The sequence below is a fragment of the Cervus elaphus genome, chromosome 22, assembly GCF_910594005.1.
Source record: "Cervus elaphus chromosome 22, mCerEla1.1, whole genome shotgun sequence".
Taxonomy (NCBI): Eukaryota; Metazoa; Chordata; class Mammalia; order Artiodactyla; family Cervidae; genus Cervus; species Cervus elaphus.
This window is the reverse complement of record NC_057836.1, coordinates 31,821,865-31,842,982: the sequence shown is the minus strand read 5'-3', so window position 1 is coordinate 31,842,982 and position 21,118 is coordinate 31,821,865. Positions and strand designations below refer to the sequence as shown.

The following is a 21,118-nucleotide window of genomic DNA, read 5'->3' as shown; positions in this document are numbered from 1 at the left end:
GGAATGAGCATATCAAGAGCCACAGTTGTCATGGTAATGATCTATTTTTTTTAATTGGGTGATATATATGAATATATGTATTCCAATACTTTGCCCTCCTGATGCAAAGAACTGACTCATTGGAAAAGACCCTGATGCTGGGAAAGCTTGAAGGCAGGAGGAGAAAGGGACGACAGAGGATGAGATGGTTGGATGGCATCACCAACTCAGTGGACATGAGTTTGAGCAGGCTCCGGGAGTTGGTGATGGACAGGGAAGCCTGGCATGCTGCAGTTCATGGGGTCATAAAGAGTCGGACACGACTGAGCAACTGAACTGATATATGAATATTTCTTTATATTTATAAAACTGGACACATGCTGTTTTATATATGATACAATATGCAAATTAAAGATTTTAGGTCAAATGCAGAATGCTAAAAAGCCTAATGTGTGCTTAGTCACTCAGTCCTGTCCGACTCTTTGCAACCCTATGGACTGCAGCCCGCCAGGCTCCAGTGTCCATGGGGATTCTCCAGGCAAGAATATTGGAGTGGGTGGCCATGCCCTCCCTCCTCCAGGGGATCTTCCCAACCCAGGGATTGAACCCAGGTCTCCCGCATTGCAGGTGGATTCTTTTACCATCTGAGCTACCAGGAAAGCCCAAAAGGCCTAATAGGAAAGTAAAAATCTAAAAAAGCTTATCAAAATAGAAAGAGGTCAGTAAACTCTTAAAATCCTGAGATTTTCATGTCTCTCAACTTTAAAGGAAATAAGCCAAAATAAAGGTGATGCTGGCTTATACTTTAGTAAATTTGGTAAAGCATCCATGAAATATAATATAGAGGTTTAAAAACCACACATGACTTCATGAAGTTCTTTTTTATTAGCCTTCTCAAAGTTTACGAATTGTAGCTAAGTATGTCTTTCCTGCCTTAGAAGAGCAAGGGAGTGGAAATTATGATCCATCCCTCCCTCCTTCCTTCCATCCTTTCTCTCTACTTCTGTATTAGTTTTGGTTTCCTAATACTATATAATAAATTACAAAAAGAAAAAGAAAAACCCCACAGAAGCTTAAAACAAGTTTATTATTTCACAATTTCAGGTCAAGAACTTGGTCACAGGCCAACGGGGTCCTCTGCTCAGAGTCTTGCCAGGTCAAAACGTGAAGTGTGACAAGAGCTGTGTTTTCATCTGTGACTGAGTCCTCCTCCATGCACATTCAGACTGTTGGCAGAATTCAGTTCCTGTGGTTTTAGCACTGAGGTCTCAGTATTCTTGCTAAGTGCTGGCTCGCAGTCATTCTCAGCTTCTAGAGGCTGCCCTCTGGTCCTAACTACATGGCATTCCTACAACTTGCAGCTTACTTTTCAAAGTCAGCAGGAGATATCTCTCTCAAGCTTCAAATCTAACTTCTTTTAAGGGCACACCTGATTGAGCCAGGCCCTCCTGGGATAATCTCTCTTTTGTTTAAGACAAATTCAACTGACTGGGGACGTCAGTTACAGCTGGAAACCGCAAGTTGTTTAAGACGTCTGAAACATAGAATGACAGGTGGCATTGAGTGGGATAAAATGAAAGAAAAAAAGTTAAATCACTTAAGACATTTTAAACCAGTTATGGAATGTGGTCCTTATCTTAGCAACAGTTAGAAGCCATGAAATAGTGAGGGTTTTTAGGAGCAAAAACGTTAGACTGATCAGATCTGCAGTTTAGAAGAATGGCTTTCGGGGGGCAGTAATAATGATGTGCTTAGTTGTTCTGTCGTGTCCGACTCTTTGTGACCCCGTGGACTGTAGCCCGCCAGACTCCTTTGTCCATGAGGATTCTCCAGGCAAGAATACTGGAGAGGGTTGTCAAGCCCTTCTCCAGGGGATCTTTCCAACCCAGGGATTGAACCCAGATCTCCCGCACTGCAGGTGGATTCTTTACCATCTGAGCCACCAGGGAAACGCAAGAATACTGGAGTGGGTGGCCTATCCCTTCTCCAGGGGATCTTTCCGACCCAGGAATTGAACTGGGGTGTCCTACATTGCAGGCGGATTCTTTACCTGCTGAGCTTCTGGGGAAGCCCAGTAAGAATGATAAAGAGAACAATTCATTTGGGCAAGTATTTGTGGAATGAAAGGGAAATCTGTGACAAAAATAACTCTAGGAACTAAAATGAAATGCATGCTCTCAGAAATGCTTTAATTTGAAAAAAAAAAAATTTATTACAACTAGAAAAAAAGTCACATGCCCTTCCTCCTCTAACCTACCACAAATATACACAATATGTTTTTTTATAAAATAGCTGAGAGACAGGAAAGTCAAAATGTAAAAAGAACAACCTTTGGGGGAAGCACACTGCAATCCATACTCTATCTCCATCTACTGTTTCCAGGAAGGGTAAAATTTCATCCTTACATCCTTACATCCTTCGTCCTTGAAGTCAAAGGGATGCAGAAAACTTGGCCAGTTACAAAAGTCATTGTGTTCACAGGATAAATTGTTCAGGAGAAGAAGGAATATGACAGATGGCAAGATTGAGTGAAACTTCCCCTCCCCCCATCCCTTGTTATTCTAAGTAATACACCAAGCATTGGGAGAGGTCAAAACAGAGGCGTGACCAATGCACAGGTGAGCTTGCCGAAAAATATCTCTTGATGAAGAGAGGAGAGAATATGGCTCTTCAGAGAGAAGGGGCACATCCTGGTCATAAATTTATCTCCATCTGTAGCATTCGATCACTTCTCGGTCAATGTGTCAAAGGGCTTATTTTGTGATTGGAGCATCCCACGTGTATGATAAATTGCCAGCATCATCTCTTGACTGACTTGTAAATCTCGGTCCTTTTCGGGGATTAATTACTTGCTAAGTTCATTTATCAAAATTAAAACTAGGTTTTCGGAATGCTGCCCTCCAAATCCCAAGAAACTATAAAAGATTAACCTTTCGCAGATCCTTCCAGACTGAACACCAGTGGGTAACATCAACGCAAGTGATTAATAGGAGGTTTCTAAGATCCGGGGGAGATGCTGACAGCCATTTCCCTCACATGACAGCATAAGTCATCTCCTAATCAACCTATGAAAACACGCACCCTGAAACTCTCCATACTAATGGAACACATCCAATTAATATTTAGAATATCCATAGGAGTTCTGTTTTGCATTAGTACCAGAGGTTTTTACAAGTGTATCAGACCTCCTCAAGGCTATAAAACAGAATTCATTAACTCAGTCTCGTTCAATCATTCCAGAAGCAACAGTAGCAGCAGCAGAATGAAAGTCAAATCCAGAGTGAATTAGCTTCCAGAAGTCATAGCTTCTCTGTGATGCTGTTGTTTGTCTTCAAGGTCATTAGCTAACATTTTTATCTCACTGACCCCTGGACCATCCAAGTTGCATACAGCCTGTATATTCGCCATGGAGAAGCACACTCCACTTCCATCTTCTTTCTTCCCCGTGTATTTATAGCCCATGGTGCTATCTTGGGGCCTTAAAGGCATTTCATCCAAATATCCACATTTGCACAAAATGTTCCGACACCTTCCCAGTACAATCCGTGACATTTTCCCTCCCCTCCCTGAGAGGCGTGTGCTGTGAACCTGCTCCTACTTGCATGTGAAATGGCAGCTGGGCTTATTAATGGTTCCCTCAGATCCTCTACCTCCTTTATTCCTCAAAACAAACTATGGCTCAGTTCATAACAAGTCTGAGAACACCCTAAATAAGTACCACAGAGACTTCGCTTCCCACTAAAGGGTACAGGTTAGACCCAGATGGAGGTATAAAACAGTATGTGTCCTATCAAAGTAGTCCCAGATTCCCTTAATTACACTTTATGGAGTTGTTCCCTTTGAATCCCCTAAACCAGTGGCAAGTGATCTTTTCTTTTTCCCTGGGGGGCTACAAACTTACGCTGTAATCATTTTACTGGGGATCATACAGGTTATTCTAAAGTCATTCATTTTACAAACATATGGTATACCTAGCAGTACTGAGCATGTACGGTTATCATGCACTGTGTGAAGCAATTTATATGCATTATTTCTACCAATCTGGACAATGATTTTGTCGGAGACTGAGGCACAGGGAGTGTCTGTAATGTATCCAAAGTCACTCAAATAGAGAGTGGTTAGATCAGGAGTCAGACTTAGTCCCAGAGCCCGGGCTGTACTTACTGTCTGCCTTCCCTTTCATCCAGAGTGGAGCTCTGAAGTAGGTCCTAGAGTCATATTGGATGGATGAGTCACATGGATGCCGAAGACAGTATTTCTGCCCCAACTCCACCTGGGACTTAAAGCCCAAGAAAAACATGTCAAAATCTATTACAGAGCTAAGAACAGATTGGTGATCCAGCATGGAAAATGGAAGAGCCAACTTAGGCTAGAAGATTGAAGGAAGCTTCCCAAGAGGAGCGGCATTCAAGCCATAAACACGATGAAGGATATCCATGGTCCAGGTCCCTGGTCCGGGAAGATTCCATATGCTACAGAGTAACTAAGAGGTGCACCACCACCGCTGAAGCTTACATTCCTACAGCCCATGCTCCACAACAGGAGAAGCCACCGCAGTGAAAAGAGTAGCCCCCGATCACCACAAGCCCAGCAACAAAGACCCCGCTCAGCCAAAAATAAATAGACAAAAAAATGTTTAAAACTTGCACTAGAGCACATGGACTGGCAGGCATAACCACCTTTCTGCTTGAGTGGAGGATCTTTGTGTAGGACAACACATGCTGAGCACCATGAGGTGGTCCTGGCTAGGAATTAGGCAAGAAACTATTTCAGGATAGTGAGATTGGAACGCAAAGACCAAGAGAATCAATTTATGATAACAGAAAAATAGTGAAGAACAAGGCAGAAGATGGAAAGAATCTACCTTAGAGTTTAAGGATGATGGTGAAGGCTTAAAACGCAAAGAAAACTTGTTAGAGGCAAAAAAAAAAAAAAGATCTGATCTGTATTGATAATTCACCCGAAGTTGTATACTAGCTCCACCAATTACACATTTGTAATTCTTGTGTGTAAATTTTTCCAACAGTGTACAGATGCTCAGTAACAGGAACAAAGAAAGCAAGTGGTTAGCTTCATCTTAAATTTTAGTAGAAAATTACATCATGCTCTACTAAATATTTCAAAAATTGAAAGTGATCACAAAAGTCTAGACTGTAGGAAGGTATAGAAAAAATAACTTTAGTTCCCCCCCCCAACAAATAAATCATGAGTTGAAAAAGAAAGAGAGAAAGAAAGCAGGAGTCTATACAGTGAAAAAGTATGAAGAGAAAAAGCAGCCATGACAACGTGGCGATTTATTTGGATACTGATTCCAACAGACAAATTATAAAATAATATTTTTAAATTGGCATGGGAGCATTGGAAATTTGAGCATTAACTGGATTTTGTAATATTAAGGAATTACTAACATTTGGGGAGTGGTATTGGCGCTGTGGTTCTGTTTAAGAGTCCTCAGGTTTGAGAGATGGATACAGACATACTTACGGAAGAATCTGGTATGACACTAGAGCTTGCTTCAAAGTAACTTGGGAAGTGGGAGTGTGGGTGGGGATATGGGTAAAGAAAGATTGGCTATGAACTGATAACTTTGCAGCTAGATGATAGGTACATAGGGATTCATTATACTATGATATGCACTTTCATATGAGTTTCAGGTTTTTTATAACAAATTTGTTTAAGGACAAAACGAGATTCTATTCAATGAATAATGGAAAAATTGCATTGCTTCTGATGATGATCAATTAGGGAGATCATGAAAGGGAGAAAACAATTTTAAGGGGAGGATACACAAGTCAGAAAAAGACCAAAAGATGAAAAGGACTGGAACACAGAGACAGGAAGGCATAAATACAAACAGAAAAAGAGAAGCAACCAAGCAAAAGACAGACTTGTGAAATGACATTACCACCTTGTGGTCTTTTAGGATATTGCTCCTAACTACTCCAGCCATGATGTTTTTTCACACTGGTAGGCATTTGTGGGGATGTCACACCCACACTTGTACCAGGTGTAACGGAGGTCACAGCCATGCCCAAGTTTCGGTTTGGAGGTTTCTTATTTGTGACCAAAATTTTGTTGACTCTCCTAATATTTTCAGACCATACCTGGCTTTTATCACAAGGTTCCCACATTTGTTACGTTTTATTGTCCTAAGTTTCCCACTTTTTTTATTCAGGGTCAGCTCCTGATTTGGTATTTCAGGACTTTGTAAACAAATCTTTATTCACCTTATCCAAACCCTCCATGGTTTGTTTTTGTTAAAAACAGCTTTATCGAGATTATAATTGATATCCAAAAAATTGGATATAATGAACATATATAATTTGATGAATTTGGAGAGATGCATAAACCATCATGACAATCAAGGTGATGAACATAGTCATCACCTCTGTTTATTACATCATCTATTTGCTACTCTAACTCCAGCCTAATCTTACTTGTTTTTTTAATATATAGTAACACCATCTTTTTGTTTTTGTTTTTTAGTATTTATTTATTTGGCTGCTCTGAGGGCTCCAGAGGGAGACGGGCTCCTTAACGGTGGAGCATAGGTTAGTTGCTCCAGAGCGTGAGTGATCCTATTTCCCCAACCAGGGATCAAACCCATGTCCCTTGCATTGGAAGGCGAATTCTTAACCACTGAACCACCAGAGAAGTCCCTTAATACTTTCTAATGCCTCCGTCTCCTTGAGCATCATACTCACCTTTCTCTTCCCTTTTCCAACTCCACAGAAGTTGGTTTTCTGGCAGTACGTGACAGAACAGCATAATGTAGTCATTGTGTGGGAGCAGCCCCACAGACAAAGGAAGGGATTGGAAAATGTGGAAGCAAAGGGATTCTATAGCTAAAATGGCCCCATTATACAGCTATTTGACCCAAGGAAGAACGGTCCATCTCATACACAACACCCAAATAGCTCCAATGCTATTACTATCACCTGGTATTATCTTTTAGATTTTTTCCTCCTCTCCATCCACATTCCTCTTGTATGAGCTCCTGCTGCTCTCCCTGGCATGGACTCTAGCGTCCAAGCCAGGCTCCTTACTTCCAGTAGCCCCTCCTGACCTTCCACACTGCCTCCAGTGACTTCTCCAAAATACAGGTTAATCCTGGACTCTCTGCTTAATACCTTCCAGTACTTCCTAATGTCCACGAGAAAAGAATCCTAAGCTCAGACAGCCATATTCTTTCTAACCTCATCCACTGCAGTGCCCTCAAGGTACACACACTGCCCTATCCCTGCCAGATTGCGGGCTGTCCCCAACAAGGCCACTGTGTATGTGACACTCCCTGTCTTGGCACTGATTGTTATCCTTGTCTGATAACCCATTTTAATGCCTGGTTAATTCCTAATCTTGATTTGTCTTCACTTAAGACACTGAATTGGGCTTCCCAGGCAGCTCAGCGATAAAGAATCCGCCTGCCAGTGCAGGAGATGTGGGTTCGATCCCTGGGTCGGGAAGATCCCCTGGAGGAAGAAATGGCAGCCCACTCCTGTATTCTTGCCTGGAGAATCTCATGGATAAAGGAGCCTGGTGGGCTGCAAACCATGGGGTCACAAAGAGTCGGATGCGACCGCACACACGCACACAGACACACAGACACTGGACTGAGACTCAGACCTAACGCGGCCGACCTCACTTCCCAACCCAGTGCTCCTGTAGCATCTTCACACTATTATACTTAACTCATTGTGTGCTGATGAGGCTGTGTTTGTTGATCTCTCTACAGCCCTGCCTCCAGTCTCCTTAGACTCAAGTGGAAGGTAACTGGAACTGTGCTGCATTAATATAAGCTTTCCTAGAACTTGGCACAGTGCCCCGCAAGGCGTGGGTATGCAATAAAGTTTGGCTGCCTTCTCTGCAGCTCTCTGTGGGAATCTGATCTCTGAATATAGAGTGGGTGGCCAGAGCTTTAATGAAGGAAAGAAATACCACTGGGGACTTATCAGATTGGGTATTTTTTAATGATAAGTAGCCAGTGTTAGTAAAGATTCTCTTAAAGCTCAGCTAGGAAGTAAAAAATTTGTTCAAGCCTTGTAGAAGTAAATACAACAAAATGTATCAAACATATGAATATCATTAAACTCAGAATGCCACATGTAGGAACTGAAATTGACAATATGCACACAAAACTCCATACAAGAATGTTTGTCACAACAGTATTGATATAGTCTAAAAAAATCTGGGAATCCAAAATGTCGAAAATAGAAGCTTAACAGAGCGAACTGTGGTATAACCATATGATGGAACTCTAGGCAGCACTTAAAAATTATATAATATGAAATTTACTCTTGAAAAGCAAAAAAAAAAACAAATACTGGTTATAAGACAACTGTGGTCAATTTTATAGTGCATGCATGTGTGTATGTGTGTGTGTACATTTGTGTGTGTATACATATGTTTGTTTCTATCATTATTCATCATCAGTCATCGCTCAGTCGTGTCTGACTCTTTGCAATACCATGGACTGTAGCCCACCAGTCTCTTTTCATGGGATTCTCCAGGCAAGAACACTGGAATGGGTTGCCATGCCTTCCTCCAGGGGATCTTCCCAACCCAGGGATCGAACCCACAACTCCTTTGTCTCCTGCATTGGCAGGCAGATTCTTTACCGCTGAGTCACCTAATGCAATAGACATTGTGCATACATACATTTATACACAAGCGTAAGATAGCCATACAGAGTGAAAGTTTGGAAAATATATATAACCAAAATGAAAATCAGTTTATAAATAATGTAGTTGGCTTCTCTGTACTTTCTGATTTTTCTCCACTGAACAGGTATTGCTGTTATAATAATATGGGGGAAATATAAAGTTGGTTTTCTTTTTAAGAGAGGAGGAAGAAGAAAGGAAAGGCAACTGAGTCCCTGAGGCCATCAAGAGGAGAACTGAGGAAGCTGACCTGAATGTAAAAGAGCATCTGAATCTTAATAACAAATAGACCTATGGAATTTTACAGAAGGTTAAGCTATTTGGTCATTTGTGCCTTAGTGTCAAGTACTTAGATCAATATGTACTTGAGGTCAGTGTCAATGAATGGAAATAATTGGAAGAGGAGGGAACTGGAAAGAGGAGGTGATATCTGTCAATATTCTGGGTCAGATTATTCACATAACCCTTCTTTCCTTGGTTGTCCTGGCCCACCTCTCCACTCCGCCTCTGTCCTTAACACAGAGACTTGGAGAATACTAGAAACTTCCTTTACTCCTGGAGAACAGGCAGGATATCTGTGGAAGCAGCGAACCAAGAATATCTAGGCCATATGCCTGCCCGGTCTATCCAGAGTTGCTTCACTAGACTTGGGCCTCTCACCCCTAACCCAGAGCTCAGTGGACACAGTTCAGTGCTTGGAAATTTATTTAAACTTAGGTTTCATCATAAAGTTCACACTGCTTGATTTACAAAGAAAACCAATAGAGAAAATCTCCTGCCTTGTTAGACTGGATACCAAGTATTCATTTTGAATGGCTTCCCAGGTGGCGCTAGTGGTAAAGAACCCACGTGACAATGGAGAAGACAAAAGAGACCTGGGTTCTGTCCCTGGCTTGGGAAGGCCCCCTGGAGAAAGGCCCGGCAACCCACTCCAGGATTCTTACCTGGAGAATGCCCACAGAGAGAGGAATCTGGTGGGCTATGGTCCATAAGGAGTTGCAAAGAGTTGGACACAACTGAAGCAAGTTAGCATGCACACACATTCATTTTGAAAACTCTTTAGCTTCTTTAAAAAAAAAAAAATTAAAATCAGACTAGATGAAACAGGAAGTTGAAGTTTGTGATAGTTAACTCTGTGTGTGAACCTGATTATGCCAAGGAATTCCCAGATAGCTGGTTAAACATTATTTCCAGGTGTGTCTATGAGAGTGTTTCCAGAAGAGATTAGCATTTGACTGGGTGGGCTGAGTAAAGCAAATGGCCCTTCCCTGTGTGGATGGGCCCCACCCGATTTGTTGAGGGAGGCAAAGGAAGGGAAGTTGTGTTCTTAGCTTGACCATTCAGCTAAAGCACTGATCTCTTTCTGCTGTCAGCTGTCCTGGTTCTCAGACCTCCAGACCTTAGATGGAAACTTCATCACTGACTCTCCCTCTCAGACCTTTGAACTATCGACTTTCCTGGGTCTCCAGCTTGTGGACAGCAGACCATAGGACTTCTCAGCCATTGGTTCTGTTTCTCTGGAGCCACAGTCATTTTATAACAAGTATTTTGCTTTTCAAGAGAATAATTTTAAATTTCATGTTAAATATTTTTTAATGACTGCCTAGAGTTCCATCATATGGTTATTCCAAAATTTGCTTTGTTAACTTCCTATTCTGGCCATTTTGGGTTCCCAGATACCTTAAGACTATATCAATACTGCTGTCACAAACATTCTTCTGTTGAGATTTTTGTGCATATTGTCAATTTCCATTCCTACATGTGGAATTCTGGGTTTAATGATATGTCTATGTTAAACATAGTTTTTTGTACTTACTTCTATAATGAACTACCCAGGTGGCTAAAGCGGTAAAGAATCCACCTACCAATACAGGAAACTCAAGAGAGATGGGTTCAATCCCTGGGTCAGGAAGATCCTCTGGAGAAGGAAATGGCAACCCACTCCAGTTTTCTTGCCTGGGAAATCCCATGGACAGAGGAGCCTGGTGGTCTATAGCCCATGGGGGTCACACAGAGTTGGACATGACTTAGCCACTAAACAGCTTCTATAATACTTGAACAAATCTTTACTTCCTAGCTGAAGTTAGAATCCTTGCTAACACTGGATAATTATCATTAAAACATGCAAGAATACACTAATTTTAATGAACTTTGGCTGTGAAGTCGAAAGAGAAGGATGGAAGTAAAGGGGAATAGGCATTGTTATTGTTTGTTTTAAGGCAAAAAGAGACTCATATTCACATGTCTTATGAGGAAGGCTATTAGAGAGGAAATATTGAACACAAGGGAGAGGACACAGTGGGAGGCACTGGTATCAAATGAGACAGAGAGCATCAGAGCATGTCTACTTGTGAGGTTGCAGAAAAGTAACTTCAGAGAATGGGTAATATTTGTAGTTTTGAAGATAGAATGTGGCGGGACTTTTTAATTTGACTCTGTAAAATTAGAGGCAAGGATCAACTGCCAGAGGGAAAGGAGTGTACAGAGGTGGAACAGCGGTTTTAGAAGCATGGTTTATTTTTGGATAATGTCTTCTAGGAAAAGATATAACATCAAAGGTGGTGTTCTCTGGAAAGCAGACACTGGGACAGAGTTGGGAGTACAAAGGATCATCGGAAAGACACCAGTTGAAGAGGAAGGGATTCATACCAGTGGCTCAGGGTATTCTGTACTGTTGCACATTAAGAGGAAGCAGATGCAACTTGGTAGGTAGTAATTCATGCTAGTAGGCCCACAGATCACAGCCTTCATCACTGCTAATGTGGCCACATCATCTATGTGCCAACTGTGCCACCCTTAAGAAGGCCACTGATGAAGAATGGCTAACATTAAATGGCCAAGCCACTTTGACTGCTTCGCTGTTAGTGTTTCTCACATGGTGAATTCTATCTGGGGCATGGCTAATGTAAGAACGATCTTTACATGTCATGTCCACTCCCATTTATCCATCCATACGACTCTTAGATCTTGTCACCAGCATCCCAACCTTTTTTCTGTCCATCTCTGCCCAGCTCGTCACTGCCATTAGTCCTGATAGTGTAACTTCCTTCCACACAAAGTGGATAGCCTAATGTACCCCCCACTGGGTTTCCCTCACCATAGTTTTTCAAGGCCACCTTGAGTGGAGCAGTAACTCAGCTGCTGCCCACATCCAGTTCACCTCTCCAAACCAAGCCAACCAGTCTATCAACCAAGCTGAGGCTTTTCCCCTTTCCTCCAGCTGGTCTGCAGGTCCTCCCACATGACCATGCGTGTGCCCTGGAGGAGGGGCAATGGTGCAAACATGATGGGTAATGTAGGAGGTAGGTTAGCAGCTCATTCATTCTGTTTAAATCTTTTTGGTACTACTCAAGTTTGGTTCAGACATATTATTTCCAACCTACAATGGAGTACCACTGGGTCCACCTGACTTTATAACCTAGTATGACCAACAGGATCCAGATCATGATGGCTGTTTTGAGAGGCATAGTTCCTTGGGGTCCCATGTTCAACTATTCCATCTCTACTGAGGACCAGTAGCTCACTAACAGTTATTATCAAAAGGCAATTCATTCTCTACTGCACAGGGCAAGATTTTACTCCCAAACCTCAAAGTCCCACTCTATCGGGGGGGGGGGGGGGTCAAAATAATGCTTATCTCCAGCTATCAGTGCCAAGGTGGACCCTATGTCCAACAGACATTTCAGGTATTCCTATTCCTCCTGAATACAGTTTCAAGGGCTGTCATTCCCTTTGAATAAGGTTTGGAGAATCATCGGCATTAACCATCTACTTACTATGGTGGTGCAGTGACCTTCTCCCAGAGGTCTTGACCAACTCTTGTTTACAGAATCCAGATTTGAAAAGTGGCTGACTAAAAATTGGGCAGGACTTTTATTATCCTGACTGCCATCACCCTTCTGTCCATCCAATTTTGCTTTTATTTACAAATAGCTTGCTAATCTCTTTTGCCCTGAGGGATGCTGTTTTCTATTAACCATCTCCACCAGGGCCAATCCCTTATATGTTCAGGACTCTGAGCAAATGTCTTTTGAGGACCCCTATCTATATAAATTGTTGTTGTTGTTTAGTCACTAAGTCGTATCTGACTCTTTTGCAACCCCATGGACAGTAGCCCGGCTGGCTTCTCTGTCCATGGGATTTCCCAGGCAATAATACTGGAATGGGTTGCCATTTCCTACTCCAGGGGACCTTCCCAACTCAGGGATCAAATCCACATCTCCTGCGTCTCCTGCACTGGCAGATTCTTTACCACTGAGCCACTGGGGAAGCTTGGTTCAGAGGGTATTACAAAATCCATGGGTCCTTGTGAAGTACAGTGATATTAATGAAAATTTAGAATAATGGGTGGAGAAGAGGTAATTACATATTATTTTTCTGTCCAATCAGCACCTATAATGATTCCTTGTGGTGTCCATAAACATCCTCCTTGCCTTTAGGTCCAGGAACCACCTGTTAATGTTCTTCATTGTCAAATGCATCACTACTGGCCTACTTCATATCTTCCACGACAAGAAAAATGTAGCTCTTCAGAGTGCTTGAGAAGCAAAAAGATCTTCTTGCCCCTGCCTGCAGTTCCTTTAGACCATTTTTTAATGATGTTATGTTAAATACTATTTATGGTACGTACATGCTGATGATGATCTTGCATCATTCTCTGTAGTTTCCATAAACAGTGACTTCCAGTGACATTCTCAAAGCTGTTCCTGTGCCTTTTTTAAAAATTATTTATTTATTTATTTATTTATCTGGCTGTGTTGGGTCTTAGCTGTGGCATGTTAAGTCATAGTTGCAGCATGTGTGATCTAGTTCCCCAACCAGGGATTGAACTCCAGACTCCTGGAATGGGAGTGTGGAATCTTAGCCACTGGACCACCAGGGAAGTCCCTCCTGTGCTTTTTGATGATAACCACAAATGCAACTCTTGCTCACTGTATACAGGAAAATATCATTTGTTAAAGTTAAATTTATCATTTGGAGTTTTATAGCCAAAATATAAAATACCTTCAACCATGTCTCCTCTTGAATTCTTTAGGCTGGATTCCAAGAATATGGTTTCTTCTAATGTTGACCACTCTACTGCCTTTCACACCCTACCACCAGCTGGAAGAATAGATGAGAGACCCATGGGTGAAGATGGAAATGCCAACTCACTCCCGTATTCTTGCCTGGCAAATCCCATGGACAGAGGAGCCTGGTGGGCTACAGCCCATGGGCTCACAAAGAGTCAGACAGGACTTATCGACTAAGTAACAACAAAAATGGGTAGAGTAAGGAAAATTGCCTTTTTTTTCTTATCTGCACGAGAGATGTCTGTCCATCTGACATGACTTAATGTGATTCATGTCAATCAGAGGCAAAAGGGGACTTCAATTAGAAGTACTTATTTACATCACAGAGCAATGGTCTTAAAAGCCATCAAAGAAAAGAGGAACAGTGCAGTCAGGAGAACTAGGAGAACTGTTTGAGCCTGAGAAATGGAGTAACCACTCTGGGTACCAGTGGAAGAAGGGTATGCAGAGTAAAGGGTGTTTAAAGACATGCTTACTGCCCTGAGGAACTGTAGACCAGAGCCAGTACCATGGTCAAAACATGTAGCAAATCAATGCATAATTCCACATGCTCAATCCCAGGAGTCAGCAGTAGACCACTGGTAACCCAGAACCCTAAATTCATTCTGGTCATAGTCAAGTAAGAGTCATTTCAAAACCAGAATGTCAGATCTATTTAGGCAGTGGTTTTGAATGATCCATTGGTGTGCTGCAGCTGACTGATACCAGAGAGTCAACTGTTAGCCTCTCTTCCCAGCTCTACACTTAGTGACATCATGTTAGTAACCTAAAATTGATCGTGGAGAGCATATTTATACCATGGGAGTCGGCAAACACTTCAGGGCTTTCTTGTGAGTTAGCTAGTTGTTAAACTGCTCTTAAAGGCCAAGCTACATTGGAGACTAGCATTAACTAGCAAAATTGTATCCCCCAACAGGGCCAGCCCCAGAGGCAGGAGTGGATGAGACATATGATTGGATATATTGAAGCCTAAGGATTGGCTGGATGATGGTGGGAGAAAAACAGAGGTGGCCAGTAGGTGAGGATGCTGGTCGGAAGACCTGAGGTGACATGCCAGAGTCTAAGCTAGATAACAGTAACAGGCCAGAAGAAGGACATTTGGACACAAAAGGAAGAAGTCCAAGTTCTGGAGGTTTTAATGAAGGAAGAGAAAAAGTAAGGTGGAAAAAAAGGAAATGAAAAAAGCTAGATAAATAAGAAAGCACATTTTCAAATGACAAATTAGGCACAGCCCATGACCATCCAGATAGGGTGCTGATATGAAATGGAAATGTTAAAATTTGAAAAGGGTAAAGAACTTTCAGCCTGGGCTGCTGGGGTGACATTCTCAGGTACAACTAAGCTGTCTCTGGTGATGACAGAGTGGAGATGAGAGAAAAGACTGTGCCTGCGATCCTGACGCCCCTTCATGAACATGCAGGTGTGGCCAGAAGAATAGAAAATGACAGTAAGAAGGAGAGGGTGAGCATGGCATAGTTCATCAGCTTCACATAAGGCAAATGTTTGCTGGAAAGAAACAGTAGTGGGAGGCTCAGGGCCCTAGCCACATGGACTCATGAAAGAATGAGCAATCTTTGCTGTGGGGACTCTAACTGGTATCCTCAGATACCTTGTGCCACAGTGAACATTTTTATATAATTTTTCCAAACCCCACCCCAAGATACCCACACCCATTAAGTTAATACCTACTTGCCTTACCTACTTACCACATTAAAGCCTTAAGATATTCTAAATTCCTGCCATCTGTACTAATCAGCTCAGGCTACCATGACAAAATACTGAACTTGGATATTTTCAAGTGGCTTAAACAATGTTTACTTTCTCACGACTCTAGAACATGATCAAGGTGCCAGTTGATTAGGTTTCTAATAAGAGGTCTCTTCCTGGATAGTAAATGCTCTGTGCTCACAAACCTTTTCCTCAACGCATGAAGAAAGTTAGCAAGTTCTCTAGTGTCTCTTATATGGAAGCTAATCCTCTCAGATCGGGGCCCCAGCCCTGTGAATTCATTTAACCTTAACTACTTCTTTTGCGGCTCTATTTCCATGAGGGGGGTTAGGATTTCAACATGTGAATTTGGGGAAAGGCATTCAGTCCGTAAAACCATTCAAACACTAGGCAAAAATGGCTTATTTAGCAAGAACCTATATAATATCTCAGAAAGAAAAGACTCGAAGAAGTGACACTCAAAGCCTGAGACCTCCAAAGACAAGGTTCCTCCTTGCAGTAGCCAGTGTTTAGCTAAGATGAAGCTACAGGGAGAATGAGTCCTTGTACCAGCTGCTTTTCAAGCAGGGAGCACAGCCCAGGAAGAGCAGGGATGTGCCGGAGTGCAGAAGAATACCGGAGAGTCTCAATTCTTGGACATGACTGAGCAACTGAACAACAAAATCTTTACAAAAGTATTTTGGTTATTGTATACTAGTATTTTAGAACTAAAAGTGACTTTAGAGGTAATCTTATTTAATCTGAGAAAAATGAAAAAAATTAAGCCCATTAAAACTCCTAGTCATTACTGGGAATTTCTGCCACCCGAACAGGATCTTTCCACCATGAAACACTTGCTCTCTGGTTTCTGGTTGTCTCCAAAAAAAGAGATATTCTGAATTGACAAGGAAAAAGAACAATAACTAAACTCCACTCAACCTATCCAAAGACTGGCACTATTAGCAACAACCATTAAGCAACATCCACTAAGTTTTTTAATGGCAAAGATAAATGAGCTGGTCAACACAATCTCAGGTAACATGAAGACAAAGGAAAAAAAAAAAAAACTCAGCTCCTCTAATCAAGAAAGAAACTCACTGGCTAATGTAGCCAAGTGGTTGTTTTCTTTCTTGTTGATTTTTTCTTTTGAGACTATTTCAAAGCTGGAACTCAGAAATCTTTTTTAGCAGGATTGCTTTAAGTTGTTAGGGATGTCACAAGACAGCCTTTTACAAGGCACCTACACAGCCTTCTGCTTCTATGTGAGGAAAAAAAAACTGCAAGCAGCACAATAAAATTTTAAGTTCTTTTCAAAGTGTTACAAAGAGGGAAGAAGACAACAGTTTGAGTTAGATTTTTGAAATGTTGTGAGAAGATTAAAAAGGCAATTCTTATTAACTAGATACTAAATATATATAGTTTATATAAAAGACTAAGTAATTTTCAGTTATTATAAAGATTCACAATATAAAGAGCTGAGAAAGACCAATGAGAAAAAATGTAGTAGAAATTAGAATGTATGATTCATGATCGTGTGTTAAAGCAATACAGTAAAGGTACCTGATACATCAGTGTAGTTTTAGGTTCATTCCTCTTTTGTGATATTCTGGCTGTGCTAAGAAGGCAGAGGAGACAATCCAATGCAACTGCCAAATCTTTAGAAAAAAGTAGATGGTTCCCCACATAACACATTATGAATGATGGATGCTTTAAAAAAAATAAGGTTCTGGTGTAAGTCGATGTTTTACTGACACTTGTGTGATTTTATGAGAAAAACAATACAGATTCTGACTGAAACTCATTTAGAGTGGGAAAAATCTTTCACTGCTTGTTTTAATGTTATTGGACATACATTTTTAAAAATACACACTGGGTGAGGGGGCTTGAAAAGCTGGTGGGATGCTAGATTCTAAGAACACTGAATTCTGGTCATCTGTAGGAAAGTCACAATCGTTAACAAAATATTTCTCCAAATTGGGGCTCAACTAAATAAAAAATTAAAACCAAGCCCTGCAGAAGTATATATTAAAAAAAAAAAAAAAAAAGGATTTCTAACTTCCAAAGGAGTAAAGCACAGCTTCCCTAATGAAATTGCTTTTCCTGTATCACATCAACTGAGGAAAAGCTATTCTGGAGAGCCATTTCCAAGGCTAACCTCTCTCCAAAATCAAATACTGCCTTTTTATTTCACTTAGTATTTTTTGTTTAGAAATATTTCCTAATTATTCAATACTTTGATTCATTCATTCAACAAATATAAATTGAAAGGTCCATATAGTCAAAGCTATGGTTTTTCCAGTAGCCATGTACAGACGTGAAAGTCAGACCATAAAGGCTGAGGGCCAAAGAATTGATGCTTTTGAATTGTGGTGCTGTGGAAGACTCCTGGAGTCCCTTGGACAGCAAGATCAAACCAGTCAATCCTAAAGGAAATCTACCCTGAATATTCACTGGAAGGACTGATGCTGTAGCTAAAGCTTCAATAATTTGGCCACCTGACACAAAGAGCCAACTCACTTGAAAAGACTCTGATGCTGGGAAAGACTGAGGGCAGAAAAGGGGAGTGACAGGATGAAATGGTTAGATGGCATCATTGACTCAACGGACATGAGTTTGAGCAAATTCTGCGAGACAGTGAAGGACAGGGAGGTTGGGTGTGCTGCAGTCTATGCGGTCGCAAGTTGGATACAACTTAGTGACTGAACAACAAGAATAAGTCTCATTCAGTACCTAGCACAATGTAAGGTTATACCATAAAGATAAATAAGGCTCATGTTGTGAAGGCTCATTAAATAACTCAGGAAGGCAAACATGTAACCAGACAATTATGGATACATTTGCGGATAAGAGGTATTCCTGGGCACTGCAGTGAGGTGGGCAAAAGAGCTAGAAGGGATGATTGCACAAGCATGGGGATAGCTTTCTGGAAGCGATACTTCCAAAGTAGTCTGCACAGAGATTTTAAAAGCTTTAACAAAGCCAAGCACTAACCTGGTAAGTGGACAAGAAGCACGGGGGGAAAATCTGGGGGTTTTTAACAAGACTGATATGTCCCAGAACTATGAGCAGGTGGGTGCTGCCCTAAAAGCATAAGGCAAGAGGTGAGACGAATCTGAAGCTGAAGAGCTGAGACCAAACCAAGGAAGTCTCCAGCACTGTTCAGAGAGCCATTTTAAACAGTGAAATTGTCAACGAAATGCACAAAAATGTGAAAAATGTGGCACTAAATACATGACAAAAAGAACATTAACAGTATGAGAGCTGAAACAAAAGGCAGAATATCAGCTTATCCTACCTCAGCTGGGAATTTATGTGTCAGGGAAACTCAAAAACTTTTCATTACTCTGCACATGTCCACAGAAGACAACAAAAGCAGCCCAAGAATTGACTTTGGGCATATAAACAAATGTTAACAAGTAGGCAAATTTGCCAATATGGAATTCAGGAATAATGAGGATAAATTGTATACACACACACACACACACATATACACATAAATATATATAACTCTATATAACACCACACTCTGACAATAGAGAATATATTAATACCTTCCTCAAGAATGTTTCCCCCACTGGTGGCTCAGACAATAAAGAATCTACCTGCAATTCAGGAGACCTGGGTTCAACCCCTGGATCGGGAAGATCCCCTAGAGAAGGGAATGGCAACCCACTCCAGTATTCTACTGAACAACTTCAAACAGTCTAATCACGTGTAATCAGGGACCCGTAAAGAGAAGATAGAACAGGTCTGAACTAAATACTCAAAGAAATAACAGCTGAAACTTCCCCAAACTTGGTAAAAGACAAAAATTTACAGATTCAAAATGGTCAAAACCCAAGTAGGATGATAAATAAGGAAATCACATCAAAATGCATTACAACCAAATTGCTGAAAACCAATTAAAAAGAGGTCTTGAAAGCAGCCAAAAAAACAAAAAAGAAACATACTACAGAGGAACATTCGTTTCAATGATCACTAACTCATCGGAGGTAAAATGGGTGTTCTCAGGAAATACAAGTACTGAAACATTGAGGGGTAAAGATTTAAAGGACTTCTCAGGTGGCACCAGTAGTAAATAACCTGCCTGCCAATTAAGGAGACATGAGACATGGGTTCAACCCCTGGGTTGGGAAGATACTCTGGAGGAAGGCAAGGCAATTCACTCCAGTATTCTTGCCTGGAGAATCCCATAGAGAATGGAGCCTGGCAGGCTACAGTCCATGCAGTCGCAGAGTTGGACACAAGTGAGCAACTGAACACACATATACACACACGTAAAGATTTATGTGTGCAAATTGCTCAGCTAATTCACAAAAAGAAATACCATAGAAAAAGGTACAGCAAAGGAAGTAAAATATTAATAGGGGAACTCTGGAAAGGATATATGAGAGTGCACCAAACAATCCTTGTGACTTTTCTGAAGAAAGTTAAGTGTTGCTCAGCCCTGTCCGAGTGACGCCACGGACTGTAGCCTGCCAGGCTCCTCTGTCCATGGAAATCTCCAGGGAAGAATACTGGAGTGGGTTGCCATTCCCTTTTCCAGGGAATCTTCCCAACCCAGATATTGAACCCAGGTCTCCTGCACTGCAGGCAGTTTCTTTACCATCTGAGCCACCAGGGAAAGCACTGTGACTTTGCTAGTATTTCCTAATTCTGTCCACTGATGGAATTTAGAAGCAGTAATGCCCCCAAATGGTTAAGGCTTTAATTTCTAAATATTCTCTAAAAATTAAAAAAATTAAAAATTAAAAAATTTTAAAAATTAAAAAAATGTTAAGGCTCCTTAAGTATTTGAACTGAGGGTTGGTGCAGGGAAAGTACAAATCTAGCCTGGAACACCTTACACTGCCAGAAAAGGAAGTGCTCTACAAATGATGTGGACAATGCTGAAAGAAGACAGCAGCCAATATAATGTGAAGGAGCTCTCAATCACCAAGCTGAAACTAACTGAGCACTAGAACTGAAAAAAAAATTACAGCTCACAGAACATCCTTACGTCCTTACTGCTTAGATAAATAAAAGTAAATAAACAAAGGTACAGCTGTTCCGTAAGAGTAAAATCCTCATTTATGAATGTAGAAGGAAAGAGGGAAACAGAAAAGCAACGTCATGCAAACATCACAGTACTGACAATGGATGCTGAAATTAACAGCAAAAAAAAAAAAGAAAAGAAAAAAATCCTGCACAGTTTCAAAAACCTGGCAGACATTTTAATCAAGTAACTAAGATTAAAATCACTAGTAACATACATATTATACCTCGCATAACTTCCCAAGAGGTTCAGTGGTAAAGAATCCGTCTGCCAAAGCAAGAGACCTGGGTTCAAACCCAGGATTGGGAAGATCCCCTGGAGAAGGAAATGGCAACCCTCTCCGGTATTGTTGCCTGGGAAATCCCATGGACAGAGGAGCCTGGCAGGCTGTGGCAAAAGAGTCAGATGTGACTTAGCGACTAAACAACAACAATCTCATCAGACAGACTGAAAAGGATACATTTCTATGGTATTCTTGACAAAAATACTTATCTATATTTTCAGAATAAGGAAATAAGAAAAAATATGAAATATTTGTTTGGAGAGGCAAGGAAGAACTCTAGAAAGTTGAATCAGATATTGGAGGGATCAGTATGGACTCAATCCTAAAGGAAATTAACCCTGAATATTCATTGGAAGGACTGATGCTAAAGTTGAAGCTCCAATAT

At 41.2% G+C, this 21,118-nt stretch overlaps 1 pseudogene; it reads left to right on the top strand.

Annotated features, from left to right (window-relative positions):
• LOC122679960 overlaps positions 1-11,881 on the top strand; it is a 32,863-nt pseudogene extending 20,982 nt beyond the window's left edge.
• Positions 11,882-21,118: the final 9,237 nt, after the last annotated feature.